This window comes from Panthera uncia, assembly GCF_023721935.1.
Source record: "Panthera uncia isolate 11264 chromosome B3 unlocalized genomic scaffold, Puncia_PCG_1.0 HiC_scaffold_1, whole genome shotgun sequence".
NCBI lineage: Eukaryota > Metazoa > Chordata > Mammalia > Carnivora > Felidae > Panthera > Panthera uncia.
This window is the reverse complement of record NW_026057582.1, coordinates 52,984,561-52,994,838: the sequence shown is the minus strand read 5'-3', so window position 1 is coordinate 52,994,838 and position 10,278 is coordinate 52,984,561. Positions and strand designations below refer to the sequence as shown.

Here is a 10,278-nt window from a genome sequence, read left to right as displayed (position 1 = left end):
ACTTATATTTGTATACATTTTAACATCTCTAAATTGGGGGTGCATCTTATAACATGCAACTTTATTTCTTTCTTAGTAGTCCGTATAACAGGAGTCTGTATTGTAATTGACATCTTAGAGTCAATGAAATATGGTAGTGACATTCAAAACCTATTTTGAATGAACAGATAAATCTCATTTATTATATTTTTAGAAGATATATGGGACTCAGGCTCTCGGGCAAAAGGCTACTGAATTATAATGTAATATATAACTTAATCTACTGGTTTGGAACGCTTATCTGATTTATGCTAAAATAGGGTTACAGAAAAAAAATAGATTAAAAGTATCAAGGAAAGGGAATTGTCAAATTGAAACAGCCTAGAGTAAGGAAGAGACAATAGTGGCAAGAGAATCACCAGAACTTATTAAAAAATTTGAGGTAATTAATCAAACAGACATACATAACTCACTAGCCCCTGAGGGAAATACTGTAGTAACATATAAAACAAAAATTATTCATAACGGTAACCTGAGACCTACTCCTCACAAAATGAATAAAATATTTAGTATGCTCAGTTCTAAAAGCAGCAAAATAGCACATTGGTATTAGGTTTCCTTCAAAAAATGGTTAAAATAAATATAATTAATTTAGCTTTTAAAAGTGACAAAATTTAACAATCTGGAACATTTACTTCAGTGGCACACTTATGACTCTCTAAATGATGTCATCATTATCGGGGTAATTCTCAGAGAACTTCTAATGGTATTCACTGTGCATTTCAACTAAATTTCATTAAAACCCAAGATGATTTCATCCTAGAAGAAAATCTGAGGAATTGCAGAGTTATAAGACCTTTTTACATGAATTATAATCTTTCTTCTTATTTTGATAGATGCTCTAAGTTAAAATGTGTTGGAATAGTACTGATCATTTTCTAGTGCTTACATATTATATGCTTCTACTAGTGAATAAAATTTACCTTTATCCACCCTGTATGCTTCCTGCAAATTAAGGAGGAAAAAGGGTTTTATAATATTCTAATTGTGATTCTTTCTGCTATGCTGTTTATATATCTTGTTAAGTTCTGCTTATCATCATAAATTTAGAAAATCTTTTATCAACATAAAAAAATAAAGTGAAAGTAAAGTCAGTAGGTAAATGATGTGTGGGTGGGAGAGAAAGGTGGGTTGTAGTTTGGGGCAGAAGTAAGAATTTCAGCTCCATTTAAATGTAGCTTATTAATGCAGGCTTGTATTGTTCATATGAAGTCAGTATTCCCAGTAAACCTAATTTCCCACATCATAGTTATTAAAATGTTTATTCCTTGGTATCTGCTCTCAAAATATACATAATAAAAAAATTCATTCATCAAAATGCTGAGCGGTTGTCTGTTATTTCTTATCTTTGCTTGTACATATTTTGAGCAATAAAATATCTTACTTCTTTGGTGATAAAAGAAATATTGAGATGTTGACTTTGTGCAAGTTTTTTAAATGTTGACTTTGTGCAACTTTAGTTCCTCACTTGTTGCATAGGGATAGTGTTTTCTAAAAGACTAGTTATAAGGACTAAATAATGCCATAATGCCAGTAAAGAAATTTGAGTGGTGTCTGTTACATAGAAAAAAATTTGATCATTATTATTAGATTTATTGTTGTTGTTGTTATTAGGAAATTAGACATTTGGGCTAGAGCATCAATCTAGGAATAATAAAGACAAAGGATTTAACAGAATGCCCCCTTGGGCTGCTTTCATGAGGACTCTGAGTGTGAACAGGGGGTGAAGGCTGACCCTTCACTTAAGCAGTGGACGGAACAAGAGAAAAGACTGTGAACAATTGTCTGCGTTAATTCTTCACCCTTTCTTGCATGCCTGCCTCTGCCCTGCACCATTCTCTCACTCTGGGCCAGGGGCTCCATCCCACTTCTAGTTTTTGGACGTGACCATGTCACTTGCTTTAGCCATTGGGATTTTAGCCTGCTGGGATATAAAACATAGAACAGAGCCTCAATTGTTCCAGCTAAGGCCTTTCTAGACTGGACAACAAGCCATCTAATACCTGAGTATGTAAGAGATTTCAATCCTGATCAATATATAAATTATCCCAGCCAAGACCAAAAAACCATCCAGTTCATCTGAAAGCTTGGAAGTTAAATATGTATTGTGTTGGTCACAGAGTTTTGGGTGCAGGGTTACTGCGGCAATGAATAACTAATACAGAAGCTGATGTTAGCCAGAGTGGAAACAGTGAAAAGAATGATGACCCAGGTCCTTTTTGATGGAAAAGATGATATGCAGTAAAATGTTAAAAGTATCAAGGGCCTGGGTGCTTCCCTTCCAGTGCAGTAAGGGACAAAGTACTGTGTCCCACTGCAAGATCAATCTTGCAAAATCCAAGAGGAAAATTGAGTGGTAGCAGCTTGAAAGCAGAAAGGAAAACAGGCACAAGTCCTGGGTGTGCAGCAGCGGGAAAAAGACAATGGGGAAAATAAAGCCCTGAAAAGGACCTTTGGGATCAACACAAGAAAGCCACAAGTGATTCCCCAATATTTATTCTCACAGATTTTGCATGGATCATTCTTTTTTCTTTTTTCTTTTCTTTTTTTGTTTTTGTTTTTGTATGGATCATTCTAATTTTTCAGTAGGGCAAATACCATTATTTTTAAAGTGTTCTTTCTCTCATATCACTTTCCTATCCGTTTGCATCACCAAAATCTTAAAGACTCCCTTTCTTCTCACCATATTAATACAAAATAACCCCTTTTCTGGCCTGATCTGGTTCACTCTCTAATCATGAAATCTATTACCAGATGATTTTTTTCTAAGTTTTTATTTATTTATTTTGAGAAAGAGAGAGCCTGCATGAGTGCATAAGTGGGGGAGGGGCAGAGACAGAGTCAGAACGAGAACTCCAAGCAGGCTCCACGCTGGCTGCTGGCTCCATGCCGTCAATGCGCAGCCCCATGTGGGGCTTGATGCCGGCTCAAACTCACCAACCATGAGATCATGACCTGAGCCAAAATCAAGACTTGGTTACCTGTTTAACCTACTAAGCCACCCAGGTACCCCAACACCAGATGATTTTTAAACCAAGTTCAATCATGTTTCTTTGCTATCTAAAAATCTTTAATGACTCAGGGTGCTTGGGTGGCTCAGGAGGTTGTGCTTCCAACTCTTGATTTTGGCTCAGGTCGTGATCTCAGGGTCATGGGATCAAGGACCAGGTCAAGCTCCACACTGAGCATGTAGCCTGCTAAAGATTCTCTTTCTCTCTCCCTCTGACCCTCTATCCCACTTGCACTCTCTCTCTCTCTAAAATAAAAATAAATATTTAAAAAATAAGAATATTTAATGATAATTGCCTGTTTAATTACTTATACTTGGATCACTCTTTTACTTAAGATTCTCCACAAAATACACACAATCTCTGTTCCAGGATGGATAGATGGATGGGTGAGTGAACAGATGGGCAGATAGGCAGATTCATAGGTAGGTAGGTAGGTAGGTAGGTAGATAGACAGACAGACAGACAGACAGACAGGCAGGCAGGCTCAAACTAAACTATTAGCTACAAGAACACGTTGATTTTACCTCAGGGTTAGAAATATAACTTAGTAGAAGTGGCTTCTTGCACATATTTCTGAATTCCATATTTGCAGCTTCACGGAGCACTAAGACTGTAATTCAGTAATCTTAACCTTGACTTCACATTGAAATCACCTGGAAAGCTTTAATAAATACTGGTGCTTGGATTCTGGATTAATCGCTATGGATATTTAGGACTTTTTAAGGTTCCCTTGGTGATTTTAACATAAGAACCACTACTATAACTGAACTATGCAAGAGTGTTTTTTTTTCCTTTCTGATCTCAACAAAGATGGCTTGCCTTAGCACACATCTAGCATTTTATTGTATAATGCAATGAGAAGTACAGAACCTTAACTTATAAGTACATTTCAGTGTGTTGGTATCTATAAAACAGAAATATGGACTGTGCACTTTCTTCTCTCCACTTCTCCACACCCCACCCCCCGCCCCCAAAGTGGAATTCTTTGGTAATAATGGCAAGAGAAAGAATGAGAATTTTGCTGCTACTGGATGCAAATTGATGGAGCCCATGTGGGCTCCAATGAGAGGAGACTTAAAAGAAGCCAACTGATTGGATGATGAGCACCAAACTGCCCCGGCCACATAAAAGTGGCTGACTTAGCACATCCAAAGCATCCTGACCTTCACAGACCATGTTTTAGCTACCCTTATTATTGCTTCATGTCAATATCACAGATTTAGAGGTCAACATGGCAGCCTAATTTCACCTGTAGGCACATCTGGAAACAGGGTATCTTAGTGGTTTGAATGAGAATACATGATTTCTGATTAGAGAAAGAACAGCTCTCCATAGGGCAAGCCAAACTATTCTTTCTTCAGACCTATTCTCAGGCCCTAAAGGGACAAATTCAAAAGACTGGATGACTGTGATTAGAATATGTAGTTCCAGGTGTTTTTCTTTCTTTTTTTTTTTTTTTAAATAACTCAACTCATCCTTCTGCTGAGCCCCCAGATAAAATTAATACAAAAGCTTTTTGGAAAAGAAGTGGATCACATGACCATAATTAGTAAGAAGGATGTGTGTGGTTGCTTAATCCCCTATCTCCATCCCCTTTACATGATCATATGAAGCTCAAGTTGCTGCTGTCCTGGCCAACCCTTTCCCGGATCTGCTAATAGCATCTGCTTTGTTGGGACTCATTCCTTCAACTTTCTCCTATACTGTAATGACTTACTCGTCCCCCAGGACCCTCCCATCAGCATTTAGAGAAGCCTCTTTTTTCTCCTTCATAATTAAACTGCCATAAATCTAGTGTCTGGGAGCCAAATTCTCAGGTCCAAGGTCCCTGATGGGGGGTAGTGGCTGTGGCCACCTCATAGGGTTCCCAGGAGTCCTCAAGGAATTAGGACTGCTAGTGCCTGACCCAGTGTCCCAGAGTTCATGAGGCAGGTACACAAATTCACCTGTTCCTGATCTCACTGTATAAGCTTCAGTGCCAAGATTATACAAACAACTAGTCAGTTAGTTACAGGTGAATATTATCTTACACAGTCACATTCAAAACTATTTTGACACTAGGATACATTTAGTCTTTTATGTTCTAAATATTTTACTCAAGTCTTCTTTCACCTTAAGTTTTTAAAACACATATGTGGGTTTTTGTTGTTTTGTTTTTTTTTTTTTTTTTTTTAGAGTGCAATACACTCCCTTCTAGAACATTCCAGTCATTGTGCTATGTAGGGTAACACTAATCATCTGGAAAAGATTTTTAAAAGGCTTTCAACAAGACAGCTCTTTATTACTAGAATACAATTTTGAGTTCAACCTACTCTAAAGAAAAAAGATCACTGCAGTTTGCAACTAGAAAGCACCAATGAAACACAAAATGCTAACAATAACCCCTAGTGCCCCTAGATATACACAGAAGTTCTCCTTCATCACAGTGATGTGAGCCTTCCTAACAGACTTCTAAGTCATTCCTGATGAATGAAAACATCTCCCTGAAGGAGTCAATGTATTCACCAGACAGCTCTAGTTATCACCTGTGTTGTTATACTTTGAAAATAATATGATCATCTCAACTACTCAGTGAAAATACTGTGAAAATAGTTTTGCTAAGTGTTGCTGAGTTGCAACAAGCATTAACTTCCATTAGTATGTGTAACTATTTAAAAGTATCACTGTTAATACCATAGCATCCTATAACACTTTTACTGAATCTTCTGAATGTTATAGCCCCTGGATTTGCTGTTGTGAATAATCCACCTCACTTTGCCAGATACAGAAACAGTTCTAGGGCACCTTTTCTCAAAGCAGCAATTCTAGAAAGGCCCATCATTTCCTCCCTACTGTCTTTATAAGAGCATAATTTACCAACAGCCTGGAAAAGGCAGCTCTATACACTTCATGCTCCACGTTTCTGGGTAAAAGAATTCGAACCAGGATGGGAATTCTGACCCAAGTTGGACCAATGAGATTGTCTCCCCCAAAATTTAAAATTGGGACCCAGAGAATGAGTCAGTCAATTATGGTTAGCAAGCAAAGCAACCTTGTGAGAAAGTAGTGAGTCAACAAAAAAAATCCAGTTTGCAAAAAGGGAAAGCAGACTGTCTTGGTTATCTGTTGCCACATAACAAATTACCCCAAAACTCAGGCCTTAAAACAACAAACATTTATCATATCAGTTTCTGAAGGCCAGCATTCTGGGAGTCATTTATCTAGGTGGTTCTAATCCAGGGTCTTTCATAACATTGTAGTCAAGTTGTCGGCTAGGTCTGCAGGGATCTCAAAACCAGACTGGCCTAAAGGATCTGCTTCTATGCTTCTTAACATGGTTGTTGGCAGGCTTCAGCTCCTCCTGGGATGAGACCCTTAAGGGGCTTGGTTCCTTGCAACACCACATGGACCTTGCCATAGGTCTGCTCACTACATGGCAGCTCACTTCCCCTGGCACCAGTGATGTGCACAAGTGTGTGAAAGAGAGAACACATCTAAGATGGAAGCCACAGTCATCCTGAAACCTAATCTTAGCAGTGACAGTCTATCTCTTTGGCTATGTTACAATTCTTGGAAGTGAGTTACTAGGTCCAGCCCAGACTAGATGAGAAGAGGTTACACAAGAGCATGAACACTATGAGGGAGAATCACTGAGAGCCATATTAGAAGCAGCCTTCCACTGTCTACACCTATGGCTCCCAATAATTCACATCTCTGTCACATGCAAAAGTCTTCATCTCCTTCCTCCCAAACTACTGAGAGTTTTATACTGCTATAGTATCAGTTCGAAATTCCAGAATCCTGTCATCAAAATTAGGTCCAGGAATTGATGGGACTTCTCAGGCGAAGTTCCCTAAGTACAGCTCTTCAAATTCAATACCTCATGATAACAAACCTTTGAAATTAAAGTTATCTGTCCCCTCTACACACACACACACACACACACACACACACAATATACAATGGAAGCTGAGTATTGGAAAACTGCTATACACATTCCTGTCCAAAAGGGAACTTATGGGATACACAAAGGAGTCAATGGTCCACGACAGTTCTGAAATCCAGCTGAGCAAATGTTGGATATTCCTTGATTAGATTTCAAGGCCTGGAAATAATTTTCCCTGGCTCTCACCTCTACCTTCTCAGTTCTTTATTCTGCCCTCTGAGTCTTCCTTTTGTTGTGAAAAATAGCATGTGTTTACAGCTAAACAACTATCACAGTCTCTTTCCTTCCAGTATAATTCTGGGATTCAAAAGCCTCTCCTCTGTTTAAAATTATCTCTGTCCCCCCAAGTCCAAGCTGGAAATATACCTGCATATGTAGCTCTTTTGAAACTTTATGGGTCCACTCTGAATCATCTTGGGGTTCACTCCATTAGACATACTCACAAATCTTGAAATACGCTTTTCTCTCCCTTGAGCCTTGGCTGAAACAACAGAGACACAATGCTCTTAAACTGCCTAGAAGCACTATAGTTGCATTGAGAGGATCTGTGAGAAGCACCATTAATCTCTTTAAAGGGCGATTTGTGTTACTGACTAGTACCCCAGGGCATGACCTTTGATCTTTCTGAGATCTTAACAGTTTTGCCAATCAGATCCTTTGCTTCATCTTTATATCTCTGTCCTCCAGGCAGTACCCTGGATTTGAATATTGATCAAAACCCATCTCTTAATTTTGGCACCAGTAGCCATCTGGAAAAACAAAATTTTTAAAACTATCAGGTCTTGGCTCCTTTTAACTTAACATCCTTCTCTCAATTTAATTCTCTCCCATTTTACTATATAAGCTACAAGAATAAAGCAGACAGCATTTTCCACATGTTGCTTAAAAATCTCCTGAGCTAGGTCACACAGTTCTTAAAGCACATTTTCTACTTTTCACATACTACAAGCAACAATGTTGCTAAGTTTTTGGCCCCTAACAAGAATTCCCCTTTCCTTCCGTTTACTGCCAGCATTCACCTTCAGCCTTATAAGAGGACAAAACTTTTCTATTAACAGCTTCTTTGAGGCACTCTAGAATTTCACTAGATTTGCTCAAATTCCAGTTCCACAGCCACTCCTACATTTTAGGTTTTCACCATGGCAGCACCCCACTTCTAGGCACCAAATCTGTATTTATTATCTGCCGCTAGGTAACAAATTATACCAAAAATTAGCAGCTTAAAACAACAAATGTTTATGTTTATTCGCTTACAGTTCCTGGAAGTCAGGAATCAGAAGCAGTTTGGCTGGGAAATTTCAGCTCAGAATATCTCATGATGTTACAGTCAAGCAGTCAGCTGAGGCTGCAAACATCTCAAGGTTCAACAACTCAACTGGGGATGAGGTATCCACTTACAAGCTCATGTGTTTATTAGCAGGCTTTCGGTACTCCTAGGCTTTCAGACTGAGGTCTTCAGTTTCTCATAGGTGGTTGCACTGAGGACCTCACGTCTTCACCAGTTCAACTGGGCCTTTCCATATGGCTACTCAAAACGTGGCTCTTTGTTCTCGCCAACACAAGTGTTCTGAGAAACAGGAAGAGTGCACATACCCAACATTGAAGTCACCACCTTCTTAAATCTAACCTCAAAAATGACATCCCATTTACTTCCACCTTTAGAAGTGGGTCAGTAAGTCCAGGCAACACTCAAGAAAGGAAGATTACAGAAGGGCCAGATATGTACAGATGACAAATACCAGGAAGGGAGGGTCATTGCAGACCATTTTAGAGGTTGCCTACCACATACTCCCAAGATGAGAGACTACGATGTGGCAAGAGAAAAGGAAAAATCATCTGGTGGTGTTATGCCCTGAATTCATGATCCCCAAATACCGCCAGGGAGCTGAGTCCGATGTAAAAGCAAAAGAGCCTTTATTTGAGCTAGCTGGAGCTCAATCCCCTACCTGCACCAACTCAGCTGTGAGATACGAGGGAGAGAGAGTGAGTTTCAAAAGGACAAAGGTTTTATTGGGGCCTAGGGGCAGTTGGTGAGGTAATGGCTGTGGCCTCAGCCGATTGGCTGGGGAAGGGTCAGAGTCCTGTTAGGCAGGTGAGCGGGAGGTTACTCAAGGGGAGGAGGCGTGGTCAAGGTGAAGGACACAGAACAAGATGGAGTTGGCCGGCGTAGGCCCGCCCTTACAGTGGATTTCCAGTATAAGAGATGTCTATTTCCAATAGGTGCATTATATGCGATTTCTCCGAACACCTAAGATAAATATACCTACTCTTAAGCAACGTTGAGTTTCTGATCCTTACAACCAAATTTTTCCTAAACTGTATCCTATTTTCTTGCAGACTCTGTACTCCACCATTATGAAACTGAAAGCAAAAGTAATATACACCTCTATAATCTAAACAAGACTCAGAATGTCTGAACTGACCTGCAGATTCTGTAGATCAGGCATGTTCGTGTTCTGCTGACCCTGTCAAAAAAAAAAAAAAAAAAAAAAAAGCTCTCTGCCAGCACATTAAAGACAGCACACTTACATTAGAGGCTGCACTTTTAATTTCTGTGACATGTAATGAGGCAGTCTAACTATTCAGAATATTTTATTAGGTCATAATGTGTTAAATGTGGTTTAATCAAGAGCTGCCATTAGATAGCTTCTCAATGAACTTCAGATGTAAGATGATCATATAACAAGTCATCTATGGAATGCCTCTGAAACAGTGTTAAGAAAGATGGGCCAGTTCTGCAATATAAGCAATATTACCCTCATAACTAGTAATAATAATGATGAAGATAGCTAATATTTATTGAACACACACATAAGATTCTCTTACAGCTCAAGATAGCTATACTGGAAATGCCCATCATTTTATACTCTTACACACGCCCACTCTTTTTTAGAAAACTTACACTGAGAAAATACAACTTGCATTGTATTGATTACTACATGCTAATCTCTGAAATATTACATTTAATCTTCACAACCCTATATGAGAGCTACCAGTATTATCCCAATTTCAAAGTGGGGGAAACTGAAGTTTAGCAACCTTGAGCAACTAGTCCAAGGTCAAATAGCTTACATCTGGACAGAACTAATCCTGGGTGGTCCCCTCTCACACTCTATCAGGGATAGTCTGTGGGGTCAATCATTATGGCAAAAAGAATGGTGTGTGACTTCTGACACTAGGTCATAAAAACCATTTCAGCTTCTAGCTTGCTGTATTGGATTCCTCATTCTGGGAGAAATCAGATGCTGTACTTTAAGAACACGTAAGAAGTCATAAGAAAGTCATGTGGCAAAGAGCTGAGTC

At 39.0% G+C, this 10,278-nt stretch overlaps 1 long non-coding RNA gene across 1 annotated transcript in view; it reads left to right on the top strand.

Moving 5' to 3' along the window:
* Positions 1–9,783, top strand: part of LOC125909553 (uncharacterized) — a 54,353-nt gene extending 44,570 nt beyond the window's left edge. Inside the window, exons 3-4 of the long non-coding RNA XR_007453718.1 lie at positions 8,232–8,361; positions 9,313–9,783. This is a non-coding gene — a long non-coding RNA (uncharacterized LOC125909553). The remainder of the gene's footprint in view (positions 1–8,231; positions 8,362–9,312) is intronic.
* Positions 9,784–10,278: the final 495 nt, after the last annotated feature.